Here is a 17,302-nt window from a genome sequence, read left to right on the forward strand (position 1 = left end):
GTTGTGCCCATTGCTCTTACCATACATAGCATATCTATGAAGGAAGTTTTTACGTAGCCTTTGTCATTAATGTTGTGGCAACAAAACTTACACCATTAAAAGACTAGGAAGCGATAATCATGCTATAGCTAAGCTTATCGAATTGACTAAGAAGCAATACTCATGCTATGGCTAAGCTTATCGATTCGACTAGGATGCATTAATTATGTTATAGCTAAGCTTACCGATTCAAGCATGCCACCACAGTGAGAACTTCTCCCTCGTTCTCTTTAGTGACCTTAACCTTGCAGGCTTGCACACAGCAATGGTACTTAGGCTCCTCTTTGTGAACTGCATAGCAAAATTATCTTGCATAGTTTCAAAAAATTCATCTCATCTTGATAATGAGTCAGAAACAAAAGTGTAAAAAGTAATCTACCTGTATCAATTTTTGCATTCCATGCCCAAAGACGGTGATTACCATCCCATGTGTACAACATTTTTCCTTTCACGTCCCCCCACCCGGATTTATGCAATTGTTTCTCAAAATACTCATTAAGTTGCATCCAGATTGGATCCCAGGTTTTTCGAATAGCATGACTAACTTCTACTGAATCTAGATCTGGAGTCCTTATTGAAAGCATGAACCTGGAACCATGTGTAACATATCCATTTCTAGAGAACTCCAATGCTAGATTGTGCACACAATCTTTCACTGGCCGTACCGGTGGATGTGGTAACAAATGGAACTGGTACTTTGTGAGTATCCTGTATAACCGTACTTGAATAGTTTTCAATCTTGTAGTTTTGTCAGGAATGTTAGATGAGCATACCATTCTAGAAATTACCAACCTGAAGGCGGTGCAAAGTGTCAGCAAGCAAATCCCATTTTAGCGTGGATTTATCGATAATAGTAGAAAGACCGCGATCTTCATCCCCGCATCCTCTCTTTTGTCATCTTCTTCACTTGAGTAGTTTACAATAGGGACCTGATCCTTTGATGGTGCTGGTACCTCGGATTGTGTAGTTCCCTTTGCATTGGCTTTCATTGGCTTCTGCACTACTTTCGCTTTGGTGACTTCTTTCTTTGTGCTAGCACCTTCCTTTTTCAAAGGAATTCTACCCTTTTCTTTGGGGGCTCCCAGCTAGGGTCCTCTTCTTTATGTGCTCGTGTGACCCGCTTGCTTTCAACAACTTCATTTGCTTGATCTGCACTTCTTTTCTTGACACCCGTCGACTACTTGACCATAGGCCAATAATTATTAGCCTAGGTTACTGGCAAACAACGATTAATTTCATGAGTAAATAGTACAATAAACTCCAGTGGCTTACCTCTACAGCAAGAGTCTTTGGAGGAGGCTTTGAAACGCTTGGTTTGGGCATAGCACCCGATGATATGCTAGTGGCTCTTGGAGCGATTGGTACTAAACCTTTCCCTCCAGAGGATACAGTTCGTTGTCCTTTTTCCTGGACACAAAATGTTAGGTGTTTCTTGCAAAAGAGATCATGTAAGACTGAATAAAATTAAGAGGTCTCATTACCAATTCTCTTACTGGCCATGCCACAACTGTACCCACTGTTGCACCTAAGGTGCACACATCATCGTCAATGGGTGGAACATGTGGCAACATGAGACCGGGAGCTGATGCTGATTGGATAGCTACTCCCAATGTGCCTCTAGGCAACTCTCTTCCATGTAGCTTTTCGTGGGGTAGAGACTATATCATAATTCCTTTCCCAACTTCCTTGCCCTTGCTTAAGAGCACCACATGCTCATTCTTGCTAAAAGACAAATTTTTCGTAGCCATCTGTTTCCCGCAAAAAATTGAAATGAAATCTATAAATATCAATACTATTACACACTACTTCCCTCAGGTTGTGATGTTCTTCTTGATACTCACATAAGTTTCATTTTCACAAATGAAATCCTTACGGGGGGAGAGGGAGAGAGAGAGAGAGAGAGAGAGAGAGAGAGAGAGAGAGAGAGAGAGAGAGAGAGAGAGAGAGAGAGAGAGAGAGAGAGAGAGATCATGGATAACTACATTCTAAACATCAATTGTCATCAATGAACAAATTCTATGAAGATGGTAACCTATATATTAACTGTACCAACACTACTATACTAGATTGCATGTGAATAATGAATCCCAAAAAAATAGAATGCTTCGGCATTTGTTCAAAGGGCTGACCTATACAACCAAATGCGGTTGAATGTCCTCTAGATGAGATTTTCTCCAATACTGCCACACCTTCAACAAAGTAACATGGGTTTTGTTTAGTCTTACATCAACATAAATATATATATATATATATATATATATATATAGAGAGAGAGAGAGAGAGAGAGAGAGAGAGAGAGGATGACCGACAGAGAGGACAGGGATGGAGAGAGGGAGAGAGAAAAAGAGAGGGAGAGGGAGGATGGCCGACGGAGAGGACAAGGATGGAGATAGAGGACTAGGAGGAGAGGTGAGTCGGACAAGAAGAGGAAGAAAGAAAATTGGTGGGAGGGCTACAGGAGGAGGGAAGAGGAGAGAGGTAGAGGGGATGATGGATAGAGAGAGGATAGCTAAGAGGGGAGGAGTGGGTGAGAAGGAAAGGGGTAGAGAGGGAGGATAATGGGATGAGGTGGTAGAGAGGGAGGAGGAGGAAAGAAGGGAGGACCATACCTCTCTACAGCAACAACATCAAATGGTCCTCTCAATCTTTACTCCTCTTTTTATAGTGTAGATAGGGGAGAGAGAAACACACATATAAAACACACACAAACACACAATAAAGGCGAACATGCTTTGCTGAAAATTCAAGCAACAACAAGCGTAGATCTAGATCAGCACACTCTGGTATTTGCTTAACAGGATGTGTTAGGCTTGTTTCTGAAGATGCACTTGTTCCCAGGGATAGACAATCTGTCAAACTAGCATCATTAGAAATAGGTCGGACTTTTTATGGAGATGTAGCTAAGAATTTGTCTACAGACATTTTTGTTGGTACTGCTCTGTGCGGAATATATGCAAAGGCTAGACTGGAGACACATGCAGAAAATGTACCATGGGGACATCATATCATGGAATACAAGGCTTTCAGCATTTATCAAGGAAGGCCAGGGTGAAAAGTCATCCCTGATGTTCAGGGAAATGCAGATGGAAGGCATGAATTCAAACAAGTGAATGTTTATGATTGCATTGAAGGCATGTACCAGAGAAGCAAGCAGGTTTCATTTCGTGACTTCTCTCTTGAAAGCCTGTGGCAGCATAGATGTAGCCAACAAGGGAGAGAAATTCCATGATGAGGTTGCAGAGTAGGGCTTGCTGCCTAATAAGAGTGTGCTTGGTACTGCTGTGTTGGGCATCTATGCCAAATGCTGTTGCCTTGTGAAAGTGAAACAAGTGCTTGAAGAGATTCACTTCCTGGGATGTTATTTCTTGGAATACACTAATCACAGGATACATGGAGCAGGCAGAAAGTGAGAAAGCTCTGATTTGTTTCAAGTAGATGGGGCATGAGTGAATCTCTTCAAATTATATCACCTTTGTTAGTAGCTTAAAAGCTTGTGGCACCATCGAAGATGGTCAAAAGGGACGATGCAAACATATTGATATTGATGGAGGGGGGCTTCTTAAGACATAACGATATTAGATGCAGACATATCGCACAATCAAAGAAGGGGATGTTAATTATGAGGAATTGGGCGTAAAATGCAAAAAATCATGTTGGAAATTATCCCTAATGATGGAGGTGGGTGCATGTATTAGAATCGCGAGGGGTGGTGTAGCTCGGAGACAGGAGATAGACTTACGTCTTTTTTTTGTGCTTCCTTGACCGCTTGCCTCTGTGTGTGTGTGTGTGTGTGTGTGTGTGTGTGAGAGAGAGAGAGAGAGAGAGAGAGAGAGAGAGAGAGAGAGAGAGAGAGAGAGAGAGAGAGCACTTACTTGGGAATCGAGAAGGTGCTTTCTTGGCAGTTGAGGCCTGCATAGGTGCTTCCTTGGGAGTCGAGGCCTGTGTAGGCACAGAAGGCAAAAAAAGAAGTAGGGAGCAATAGCAATAATATTGCTATTGCTCCCTTTATTTTTTACTTTAAAAAGGCAAAAAAGGTAGCAATATCGATATCGCTATTGCTCCTTTTTTTGGTTCAACAAAAAAAGGAATTTTACCCTCCTAGCTTGCATACGTCCCCAGCTTCATTAATAGGGCAGTTAATTGACGAGATTGATGCAGCACTTGGTTTATTTTAGGATATGAAGTTCAAAGGCTATTGCCTAGATACTCATACACACAGCAGCCTCGTCTGAGGATTCTACAAGGCAGAGAGAATTGATGATGCTATTGAACATTTTGCAGCCGCTCCGGTAGCAAGCGAAAGTTTGGAGCTTATTGCTTATAGTTCAATGCTCGGTGCTTTTAGTATAGCCAGGAGATTTGATGTAGCGGCTGTACACTAGATAAGAAGACATACACCTCCTTGATTGTGTCGCTTAATCAGGCTAGCAAAGTAACAGAAGCATTTGAAGTGTTTGAATATTTAGAAAAGAGCAATTGTGAATTGGACCCTTGTGTGTTCAACTATGTGATGAATGGACTTTGAAAAGCAAGCAAGATGGAGCAAGCACTACAAGTCTTGAAGGAGATGAGGGCTTTGGGTGTGGAACCTAGCGCAGTGACATACAGCACTTGCCAGAGAGAGAGAGAGAGAGAGAGAGAGAGAGAGAGAGAGAGAGAGAGAGAGAGAGAGAGAGAGAGAGAGAGAGAGAGAGAGAGAGAGAGAGAGAGAGGGATATTGTTGGGGATAAGCCTCATATTCAACTACTAAACAACTCTAGTCACAAGCATATCAAAGAGATCTAAGTCTTAGGGAAAAACCCTAATGAGGCACATGGCAAGAAAGTTCTAGAGAAGTTAGAAGCAAACCTATATAAGAGTAAGCTCTCAAGCCAATTTTGGTATCACTTGTATGAAGCCTTTTCATAATATCAATGGTACTTACTTTTATCCTCCATGAGTTTTCTCTATTTCTAGCACAAATAGCACCAAAAATCTCAATAGAATTAGAGTTATCTCAGTTCTTCAATCAATTTCAAGATGTTTTTATCAATGATATCCCTAGTGAATTACCACCAAAAAGAGGGGATGATGATCATTCTAAAGAAGTCTTTTCAGGGAGTTCCTTGCTTAACAAGTCTCCTTATAGAGTCTCACAAGCTCAATAAAAGGAGATTTTGAGGCAAGTGAATGAGCTAGAAGAAAAAGGAATGGTAAGACCTAGCTCATCTCCATTTTATTCACATGTCTTGCTAGTGCAAAAGAAATATGGTGAGGATCACGATTAAGAACAAGTTTCTAGTACCTCGGATAGATTGCCTATTTAGTAAGCTACATGGATCTAATTACTTTAGTAGAATAAATAGCAAAAGTGGCTATCATCAAATAAGAATTGTGCATGAAGATATTACTAAGATGGCCTTTTGAACTACCTTTGGCCTTTATGAATATCTAGTCATGTCAATTGGTCTAACAAATGCCCGCGCTACTTTCAACCGTATAATGGACAAGATTTTTTGACCATATAGGAAGCTCACTGACATGTTCTTTGACAACATAATCATCTATTCCAAATCTTTGGACGAGCATAAGGAGCATCTTTAGGTAATTTTTCAAGCTTTAAGGGACAATAAGTTTTATATTAATCAAAAGAAAAGTAAATTCTTTTTAAAGGAGATTAAATATTTAGGCCACGTTATTTCCAAAGATGGAATTTAAATGGATCTAGAGAAATTAGAAGTAATAAATGGATGGCCTAAATCAAACAATCTCCATGAGTTAAGAAGACTTATTGGCATGTGTGCTTATTATAGACGCTTTATTGAGAAACTTTCTCTCAAAGCTGGTTAGTTACATGATTTAACTAAAAAGAACTTAAGTATGTATGGACACTAAAAGAAAAGAAAGCGTTTGAATCACTAAAAACGAAACTCACTTCACAACCTCTCTTGATGTTACCTAATCTCTCAAAGAGATTTGAGGTACAATGTGATGCTTGTGGATTGCCTCAGAGCTGTTTTGCTCCAAGAAGGACATGCCATAGCATGTGAGAGTAGAAGACTACATCCCGAGGAAAAGACTCTAGGAATATATCAAAAAGAGATTTTAGTTGTTCTACATGCCTTAGAATCTTGGAAACATTATCTTTTGGGAACACCTTTTATTTTAAGAACTGATCATCAAAGCCTTAAATGTTTCACAACATAAATGAGGTGGGCAAACTTTCTCACTCACTTTAATTTTCATATTTCTCATATAGTGAAAAAGAATAATCAAGTGGCCACTGATGCACTTTCACCAAGGGCACAAGTCAATGTCTTATCAATAGTAAACCACAATGACCTATCTTTTATGATAGATGAGTATGCTATTGATCTTGATTTTAAAGATGTGATATCAGTCATTGCATTAGGGAAGAAATAAGAACCTTTTACTCTTCAAGATGGTTATCCTCTCTGTGGAAGTAGGCTATGCATAACAAAGACTCTTCGTGAGAAGATATTATATGAATCTCATGATCCACCCTATGCTGGACATAGAGGGATTGAAACTACATTGAAAGCCATGGAATGTATTTCTATTGGCCTACAATGAAAATGTTCATCCATGACTATGTCTCACAATGCATTCTATGCCAAAAGACTAAGTATGATAGAGGGAAGCAACCTAGCTTACTCCAATCTTTATCTATTCTTGATTCATCATGGGAGAGTATATCCATGGATTTCATCTTTGGATTGCCTAAGTCTATCCATGGCAATACAAGAATATGGACAATAGTAGACATGTTTAGCAAACAAGCTCATTTTATAACTATCAAGAAGACTATTAAGGCACACAATATGGCAACCCTCTTCATTTCATGAATATTTAAATACCATGGCTTATCTCCATTAAGACATATAGGGACCCTAGAATGACTAGTAATTTTTGGAAGGGGCTCTTTGAACATCTTGGTACTAAGACTAATTTCTCTTTGGCCTACCACCCTCAAACGGATGGCGAAAGTGAAATTTCTAACTCCACGATACTTGATCTACTCAAAGTCTATGTCACAGATGTAGATCAAAAGAATCAATGGGAAAAGTATCTACCCCCTATAGAGTATGCTTAAAATAATACTGTACATAACTCTATGGAAAAGGCACCTTTTGAGGTAATTGAAGGTAGACCTAAAATCTCATAGATTTAAAGACACATGATAAAATCTTTGCAACAACAGATGAATATAGTAGAGATTTGAAGGAATCCTTCCAAAAGATCAAAGATGTTATATTCATTGCTTAACAAAAGAAAAAGGTTGCTGCTGATAAGCATAGGAAAGCATTGATTTTCAAAGAAAATGATTGGATCTTGCTTAAATTTTCTGAGGATCGATTAAAGTATACATCGGGTAAAAATTGGCAAGGACAATCTATTGGCCAACAAAAGTACTATGCTAAGCTAGCATGAGGAAATTATGGTCCTTTCCAAGTACTTAAGCCTATCAATGAAATGGATTATTAACTTAAGCTACCCAAAAAAAGACTTATACAAAATGCTTTTTATGTAAGTTTAATAAAGCATTATAAAGGACAACCCCCGAGCGAGCCTATCATAGAGGACCCACCAAATTTTAAAGATCAAGCAGAAATCCTTTAACTAGAGAGCATCCAAAGATATGAAGATAAGGTTCTACAAAATGGTAAGACCATTAGAAGGTATCTTATTAGATTTAAAAAATATACTTTTGAATATGCTAGGTGGGTGCAAGGGGTATAGTTAAAAGATAGTTTGCATCTTGTAAAATCTTGCAATGACTCCTTGGAGTAAGCATCATGTATATAAATGCTTTTAATGAGTAAAGATATTTGACTGTAATCTCTCTCTGTTTCTTTTTCTTTTATAATTTATGGAGTATGTATACTAAGAATCATACTTGCGGCATAAATCTTTCTCCCAAGTACCAAGTAGACTTTCCATTTATTGTGGAATGGTGATATGTGGATCTAAGTAAAGACATGCATGAGACATAAAGTCTCCCAAGTACCAAGTGGCTTAGTCAGCCACTCTCGAATGATGTCAATGGACAAAAAGGGACCCTTTGTCCAACATGTTATAGGATTAAGTAATGGCTTATCTTCCCTACTCTATAGTTGAGGACGACTATGATTTTAAGGGAGAGGTAATGTCATAAAAATTATTTTTTCTAACTTTCCTACAAATTTTGTCATCTTAAACTGAACATTTAAGAGAGAAAGACACCAAGAACAAGAGGTAGAAGATTAATTGGTTATTGGCTATAATCTAGTTTTAATGAAGTCAAAAATATGAAGGATGTAGCCTAAAGTAAAAAAGGGATCCTTTATAGGATTCCAATGAAGCTAAAAGGTCTAGGGGCAAGCTTCACTATGCATCCAAAGAACTGTACAAAAGCCACACAAGAGAGCTTTTGAAGAGTGAAAAGGAAGGTATATCTTACTGACATAAACATTGAAACTTGGTTTACTCTAAAGCTTGGTACTTAGTAGATTATAACTTAGATATAAGACAAATAGGCTAGAGGAATTCTAAGTAAAACACATAAGAGCCCTAGGCAATTTTCCATTAGAAACCTTAATATAAACTTAAAGTAAGTGGGGTCAACCATACCCAAGGTGGAAAGCTACCTTACATAAGACTATCTTGGATGCACCTCCCCTAGTCAGCACCTACACCCACTTGTAAACTTTGAATTCTCTCTCTCTCTCTCTCTCTCTCTCTCATTCTCTCTCTCTCTCTCTATATATATATATATATATATATATATATATATATATATATATATATATTATCTCATGAGCCCTCTTGAGCCCTTGGACACATGGCACGATGCTACACCACCTAACAAATACATGGAGCCATTTCATTGGCTAACAGAGCACATGGACCAATAAATGTTAAACCTTCTATTTCATATATAAAGGATGCCAATTCAAATTGACATGGGGTCAAGAACTTGTCAACATTCTCACCTTGTTGCTTCATGCATGAAGTTTCTCCATTGGCTAGCCTCCGCATTCATCCAATCAAATGAGTCTTTCTTTCTCATGTGTATGCAAAGAGAAAATTTGAATTCTCTTGGGAGACAAAAAGGAGAAGATAACACACACTCTACATATTGTGAAGACTCCCTCTCTTGTGAAGAGCAAGGAGTTCCTACATCAACACACTAGGCTATGGATGCAACTCCAAGCTAGTGTGTTGCCTACATCAATACACTAGGCTATGGATGCAAATCCAAGCTAGTTCCATGCTCAATATGCAAGCTTATCTTCTTCTTCTATTATACTATTATGCTAGCTATGCAAGGGATATCCTCTCTTGTAAGTAGATGCATTAGGACCTATACTTGTTTCTTGTTGATTACTTCTCATTCCTCTCAATCTACCTTGATCCCCGTAGCTCTCTTCATCTTCGAAGGTATTTGAAGCTTTGGGATAGACGTCCCACCCAAGGTAATGGTTAAGCACATGAGATTTTCCATATCCATGTAGTCATGAATCTCTTGTGAGAAAAAGTTTGCATTGTAATGAACTCTCTCCTCTGATTGGATGAAGAATAATGTACGATTGTTTTGGAGGGGGTTCGGCTCCAAGTAGAATCCGGTCTCCAATTGTTGTCCATGTTTTTTGTGGTTAATTTTGCATAGTTGTGTATTAGAATGATCATTTGAGAGTAGCACAAGTGAATTTTGCAACCTGCACTCTCTCCTTTGCTTATCTAGTCTCTATTCTTCTAGAAAAGTAACAAGAGAGTCTCTTTCTCTGTTTTTGTCACTCTATTTCCATTGTGCATAAAAGGAATAGGCCAATTCTTTGACATGAGGTCTTCGATGGTATCTACAAAGAAAGACACTTCAAACACTTCTTAAATAATTTCATTATCCTCTAGAAAATCATCATGTATCAAATTTTTTTGTACACTTTGTACATAAAGTCGCTCAGTTCTTTGGAAGTATTTAACCTTCTTGAAACATAATGATTTAATCTTTGTCAATCCTATGAAACTTTTAGAAATAGCTTCATTCATGTCTAGATTAGGAAAGAAACTTTCCTTTTTCTACTCCTACAATCCCACTTTATAGTGGTACATGGCCAAACCCCCTCATTTCCTTGTATTCCTAAAACTCTTTAATTGACTTAAGAAGCGATTTCTCTCTAAGAGTTTCACAATTCCTTTCATGGTTGACACAAACACTTAGAAACTAAACAACGTTTTTTCCATCCTTACTCCTTATCCTTCCATAGGCAGACCCATCATCTAATACCTTTGTTTCCATTTTCACTCTTGTGATATAGGACTATCCAAGCATGAAAGGATATATTGACATCTTCTACACAAAAAAGTTTTGCTCATCTTTCACATCCCCTATGGTCACTCTAACATTTGGGCATGCTCCATAAAGGACTCCTAAAATGAGTTATTTGCTACTCTAATTATCCAACCACAATATGCATCCATTGACCACTTGCATTTGTTTATACAAGCTTTTGGACATGAGATCTATTTTTGGAGCATGGTGTATTAGGAAAACAAAAAGCTCTTCAAGATTGGTAGCAATCTTCCACATTCTCCTTTTTCTCTTTGTCTTCTATCTATATTCCTTGTGCTCTCATTGTTTCACCTTCTTCCTGTTGATGGATGGACTCTATTAGAGTCCACCTCTTCCTCTTGATTATGTCAATTATCTTCTCATGAAACTCACGCTTGGAAATGCCAAGGACTTCACCTAAGGTAAAATCTACCTTGCTATTTAATATTCTCTCCTATAAAACCTTCTTGAGGTTTGTAGTAACCTCAATATCTGATTGTATGAATGGATTCTTTGGCTTATTTTTTACTATTTTTTTCCTCTTTCCTCTTGTAGCTTCTTCCATAGGCACTTTGAAACGAAGTACCTCTTGTGATGGAATTGTGCATGGAGGCATTGTGTCTATTTGCAGATGCTAATACACGTCAAAAGTCACAAGTGGCATATACTATTTTTTCCACTTACAATACCTATTTTTGGGTTATGACATGATGTACATTGTGTATTTGGACACCATGTGAGTTCGAAGTTGTATTTGGAGTCAGCCATGATGCCTAGGTTGGAGACAAGGAACCCGATTTTATGCACCTTTTGGACAGCCACCCATATTTTAGACAGCCATTCATCTTTTCAAACCCTAGGTATATAAGTGAGTTTGCAGCAATGTGTAAAGGAGGCTAGTTCATTTTCAAAGATATAGGGTAGATAAGAGAGTTCAAGCTTGTCGCTAGGCTATGGAGATAAAGATGCTACGTGCATATCTTTTTGGTTTGAGATGAAGATTAGTACTTTAATTCCTTCCACTCTTGTCTCTTTCATTAACTCTTTTTTTTATTGATGTGATTAATTTCTAATGAGTGTGTAGATTAATGATTAATGATTAATCTTCTTAGAGCTTCTATGTTATTCCTCTTGTGTGTGTTTCATGGAGATGTGCACATGCATGCTAGAAGTGCTTCTCTCCATGCGTGCATTCCGTTGGTGTAGATTAAGATGCATTGCTTGCATTTGTCCCTTGAGTGCTATTAGTGTATGTGCTTGTGAGATTAGTAGGGTTTGCTAATTAGCATATGCATTGATTATTAGTATCCACACTCTTATGTGTGTAGAGCATAGACATTGTTGAGAGCTCTAGGAATCATTAGAGAGTGACTAGACTTCCATTAGTTTGATTCTCACCTCATCCCCTTCTCTACTAGTCTCACCTCTCTCCCAATTTCTCTAGATCGACTATCACATACGAGAGAGAGAGAGAGAGAGAGAGAGAGAGAGAGAGAGATTTCCATGCACTGGCCAATTTTCTTACCTCCTCGGATTGAAATTATGGTGATTCAATTGCTACTACAACATTGTTCAACATTGGTGCCGTTGTCAAAGATGGGAAGCCTAAGCTAGTGGAGTCGTAGGATAGGGATTGAGGTAACTAGTTTTCTAACTTTATTAGTTTAGGTGAAGGGTTGTGCATGAAATTGGTGTGGAATTGAGTGATTAAATCTATGTGGGTGCATCAATCTTTGTGTGCATTATACATAAACACCCCTGTTGCATGCTAATTCCCCTAATCCCATTACCAATCTTGACTAATTTTTGAGTCTACACATATTTATGTGCCTAATTAGAGGTTAATTTTTCATGGTCTTGAGCTCATATGTGAAAATCGCTTGCATTTTTGTTTAGTTTTGAGCCAAGATTGGGCATACATTGTATCTCTAATTGGAGTCTAATTGATTACTATTGGATTTCTAAATGGTTGCTCTTGAATTGCCATTGTAGTTGTGTTGTCATATCATTTGGTTTTAGAGAATCTACTTATAGTTGTGCACAATTTGGTTGTAAATTATGTGTGTGCAAGCACTTTGGAATGAAATTTCATGTGCGTACATCGTTTATGCATCAAATGGTAGAAATTGAATTAAAATGATCTCAAATTTTTTATTAATTGATTGGAATGATGCTTAATTGAGTGCTTGGATTGTGTATGCATCCAAATTTTGTGCTTAATTTGTGTGCAATTTAATGGTGATTAGCACTTACACACATGCTTCAACTTAATTTTCACTACATTTATCTGTGTGCACATCTAATTTTGGGTGTTTGTGTGTCCATCCATATTTAGGGGGGCAGGTGTGTGCACAATAGGAAGAGGAGGCATATGCACCATCCCCTAGAGAGTGCACGTGCTTCTACCTTGATTTAGGTGTGTAAAGTGCATGTCATTAACATTAGGTTGGTAATGAGACACTTTTATGTCCTATCCACTAATCAATTTTCTTAAATTATTTGAGGATTTTAAAATGAAATTTCGCATACTATATATCCACAAAGTTGGCTCATGAGCTGAAAAAATCTTGACATTTTTTTGGAATATCAATTTCACCTTTAACATTATCTTTGTACAACATTTCTCAACAGATGGCTAGAAAATAGCCTTAGTAGTTCTTAACATTTTGTGATGCTTCTAATGAGAATCACATGCTTAAATTGAAAGTTATAGCTAAGTTACAAGAATCTTCTAATCCTATTAATTTAGTCTTTCTTTGATTTTTTTGGTGGCCTTACTGAAATCCAGAGGTAATTTTTATTGTGTAGCTCGATTTCATAACATGAATATATTCTTCTTTGAGTTTTGGGCCACCTAATACCCCATATAGCTAACTATAGATTGATGATTGATTTTTTCAATTCAACAAGAATTAAGCCATTCTAAGTAACAGGTACATTTTTCTAAAGATTACTTATTTCAAAGGCAAAGTATTGATTTTTTCAATTCAACAAGAATTAAGCCATTCTAAGTAACAGGTACATTTTTCTCAAGATTACTTATTTCAAAGGCAAAGTATGTAAACATTGTACATTTTAATACTTTACACTGATAAGCTCTACATTTTCCTACATATTGTGCATTTTTTAAGTGGTTCTAAAGGCCATGATGCGGAACCCAGTTTTTCTTTGTATGCTACTTTTTGTTTAGCATTGTTGTGCCCAAGATTATACTAAATGGGAGCTTTATGATACGTTTGATATGCTCCATGGCTAGTTATGAATTTAAAGGCCTAACAAAAACTTAAGAAACACATACTTAGTGGTAGCAATGATCGCGGCTTTATAGACTTTGATGATAGTTCAGCAGATTAGAAAAGATGCAAGTTTATTATACATTATTCTAGGTTGCAAAAACAAAATTGTGAGGCTAAAACAACCATATGGCCTGATTTCCAACCCACTAAAGTATACGGAAAAAATTTGGAGGCTTAATATGACCAAATGGTGAGAAATTTTTAGGGTTACTCATCTTTTCCGTAAGTATTGGTCTTTGAACTTTAAGCTCGAAAAAGGATTTTCCAAAAAGAACCAATCTCTTATGAGATTGGAGGTTTTTTTCAAAACCGTGAAAAGACACTTTTATGTCATGTTAGGTTACCAACCTAGTATTAATAAAGTGTGTGTACTTAGCCTATGTGAGAGAGTTTTTGCCATTTACTAGAGGGGGTGTGTATCCCACTTTCACTTTTCCACAATTGGGTGTGTAGCCCACTATCCCTTTTCCACTAAAGAAAGGAGAAAGTCTTCTCTTCCAACTTTGGTGTGTAGCTCAATATTCCTTTTCCACTAAAGGAGGGACCAAGTCTTCACTCCCAAGTTTAGGTGTGTAGCCCACTATCCCTTTTCCACTAAAGGACGGATAAGGACTCACTGCATGGTATGTACCACAACTCCCTTCTGCAAGTGTGGAGATTGCAGTATGTTGTTTAAAGCTCCCCTTGATAGCCACATGGGGGTGAGTATTCAAGTGACACTCTTCTTATTGTCACGGAAGGAAGAGGACAGAGTGGCTTTTCCCCTAAGATCCTAGAGGGGGAAGTATTAGATGGGACCCTTTTATGAGAAATACAATTGGATATATAAATGTTGTGCTTTGTGCTCCCAAACACAACAAACAATTAAGACATCTAATGTTAGAGTAGTGAAACAAGTAAGCAAAAAGTGGAAACAAAGCATCCTGCAAGCATGAGAGTACGTGTGTATGGTAGTATTGAAGCAACCCCTAACAGACGGGATCCGTCTATTAGGGCCCAATATGATTGTCGTTGTAGTATTCTAGGAATGCATTTTACTATGTTGTTGTTACTTGCCAATTTAGATGCTTCCAGATTTTGGACCTATCGTACCTTGTTATGACTCACCACCTAGAGTTTTTTCTTATTAGTCTGGTTTTAAGTAGGTATCATGACCTTAGGCTAGCCTTAATAACTTTATTTTCTAACTAAAATTGGTAAATTGTTTATTAATAGGTAGTGCCTCTAGAGTGCTTTAGGCTATGATTGTCTAGTTTATCTCTAGCACTCCCTCATGAGTTGTGAGCAAGAGACTTTGGAAGTCAATATGCCTAAGCATTATGCTTAAGTTGGTATTCAAGACCACGAGTCTCTCAGCTACTTTTAGCGCATTTTTTGCATCACTTATTATATTTGTCAAGCTAATTAAAGTAAAAACAACAAAAAGTTAGAAGAAAGAGACTTGTACTCCCAGCTATTTTTCGAGAGCTTCCACAAGAGCTTTTCCCTGGCAAAAACGGACCACAATGAAAAAAGCACTTTGAAAAGGAACAAGAAGAATACATAAGACACCCACATGCTTCCTTGCACTCCCTTTTGTTCACTCTTATGTGTGTTATGCGACAAGATAACTAGTCCTCAAACACCGACAAGTATTCTTAGGGCTCACTTCTTATTGATAGATCATTTGCAATTTGAGTTGGTAGATCTCATACTATGTTTAGACTAGGATTATACTTACCTTACTTAGTATCACTCTAACAGGCCATGACTTGGGTTTGCAACTCACTACGAGTACTACTTTATTGTTTTACATTGGCAATGTAACACATCATAATTTCTACATTTCCATGTTTACAATGTCTCATTGTCTCCTGTTCTAGCGTTTCATTACATATTCCACTTGTGTTTTCACCTTTTTATCTTTTTCTACTGCAGATACACTATCCAGGATCTATGCGGACGATGCATGGAGTCCAATTCGCACATTCATAACTTTTGAGGATGGAATCTACATCAGGAAGGGGGGCCTAACCCATGGCAAGCATATATCTTATGGCTGTATTGTTTGAGCCATGGATCGGGTATGTAACATTTAATGGCCTAATAACTTATGTGTAGCGGAAATTAGCATGAGCATAGTGGGCATTTCATTAGAATAGATTCCTAATGAGAATTACAAGAGTGCTTGGGTGGAGAGAGCAACAAAAAGCATAACACCTAGTTAGATAGCATCAACAATACTTTCAAAAGAGAGAGAAATTAAGCTATTGACAACAGTTGAGGACCAGATTTGCATGGAGCCAGTCCCCCCCTCCAAAAGGCTTTGTATTATGGTTTCTCCCATCAAGAGAGACATTGTACAATACAATTCTTTGTGTTCCTTCAAGACTAGCTAGTGCAATGAAGATGGAAGCTTCATGCACTAAGCAAAACACTTAATCAAACACAACTTGAATTATCCCCGTTCTCAGACCCAAGACCTCACACACATTCGAAGATGGTTAGAGCTAGCAAGGTATGAGAGTAGATTGAGAGGAAGAAGGAGTATCTTACGAGAAAGATGTACATCTCCTCACATAATCACTCATATTAGCATAGCTTAGCTTAGTAATTAGCTTGGTAGAGAAGATGAGCATGCATTGAAGCTTGGCTCTTGGTTGGATTTTCATCCACATGCCATGAGAGTGTTGATGTAGGCTTCTATCTCACAAGCTTGGAGTAGGTGATGAGCTCTCCATTAAAGCTTGGGAGGAGATAGAGTATTCTTTCTTCACACATGGTCAAGTGTGAGTGTGTGTGTGTTAATGCCAAGCAAAAATCAGCCCCCTCTCTCTCTTGGGCGAGCCCTTCCTGCTAAATTGGTCTCGCTTTTGCCTCATTGGACCTCCCCAAGTCAAGCCAATGGGTGTTAAGCAGCATAAGTGATAGCCTTCTGACATGTGTCCCCCTTTCCCCTTTTGTGAGAGCTTTAGGTAATTAAATAATTAAACTAAACTCTCATTGGACCCCTTTTCCTCCTGGCCAATAGGAATTTGGCAAGCCATTGGGCTCTTGAATACTCATTGGACCCCTTGGGAGACTGCCCAATAGTCTTCTAGGAGACTTAATTCTCGTTGGTTTCTTTTATTAAATGTTTTTAAATTAATTAAACTAGATTTACTCTAGCTTAATTCTCATTGGTCCACTTCAAGGGTCTTCCAATAGGAATTGGGCACACCTTAAGGGCATCTAGCCTAGGGAGCTGACATGTGTCCCTAATTCCCTTTGTGTAAAGGGAGCCTATGTGTGTGTGTGTCTTTGTCTCTCATCCCCTACTAAATGGGCTCGCCCCCTCCTTTGTAGGATTTGACGAAGACTTTTTTACACACACTAAGTATCCAATTTTCCCTAGGGTTGACCTTTGGACACAACCTTTGAATTTTGGAACCTTAGCATTTTGGAAGTCTTAATGGGCTGAACCTTAGGGTCTTTTTAGCCCATTGTTTCACATGGATTTTTTGCAGATGGCCCCCCCTTTGGATCCCTATTTTCCCTCCTTTGGATCCCTACTGTGGCCGGTCTTTGTCTACATATTTGTGGATGGATTCATTGGGAGAGAGCTTTAAGCTTCGCCATTCGGTGAGTACTTTGTCTTTGGCATCGTTGGCCAAAAACTGCTTCATAATGGAAGCTC

The 17,302-nt window shown here is 38.1% G+C and overlaps 1 pseudogene; it reads right to left on the bottom strand.

The window, feature by feature from the left end:
* Positions 1-816: 816 nt before the first annotated feature.
* Positions 817-3,431, bottom strand: LOC147433454 (uncharacterized; annotated as a pseudogene).
* Positions 3,432-17,302: the final 13,871 nt, after the last annotated feature.

Source organism: Adiantum capillus-veneris, chromosome 19, assembly GCF_014529385.1.
Source record: "Adiantum capillus-veneris isolate H3 chromosome 19, ASM1452938v2, whole genome shotgun sequence".
Taxonomy (NCBI): domain Eukaryota; kingdom Viridiplantae; phylum Streptophyta; class Polypodiopsida; order Polypodiales; family Pteridaceae; genus Adiantum; species Adiantum capillus-veneris.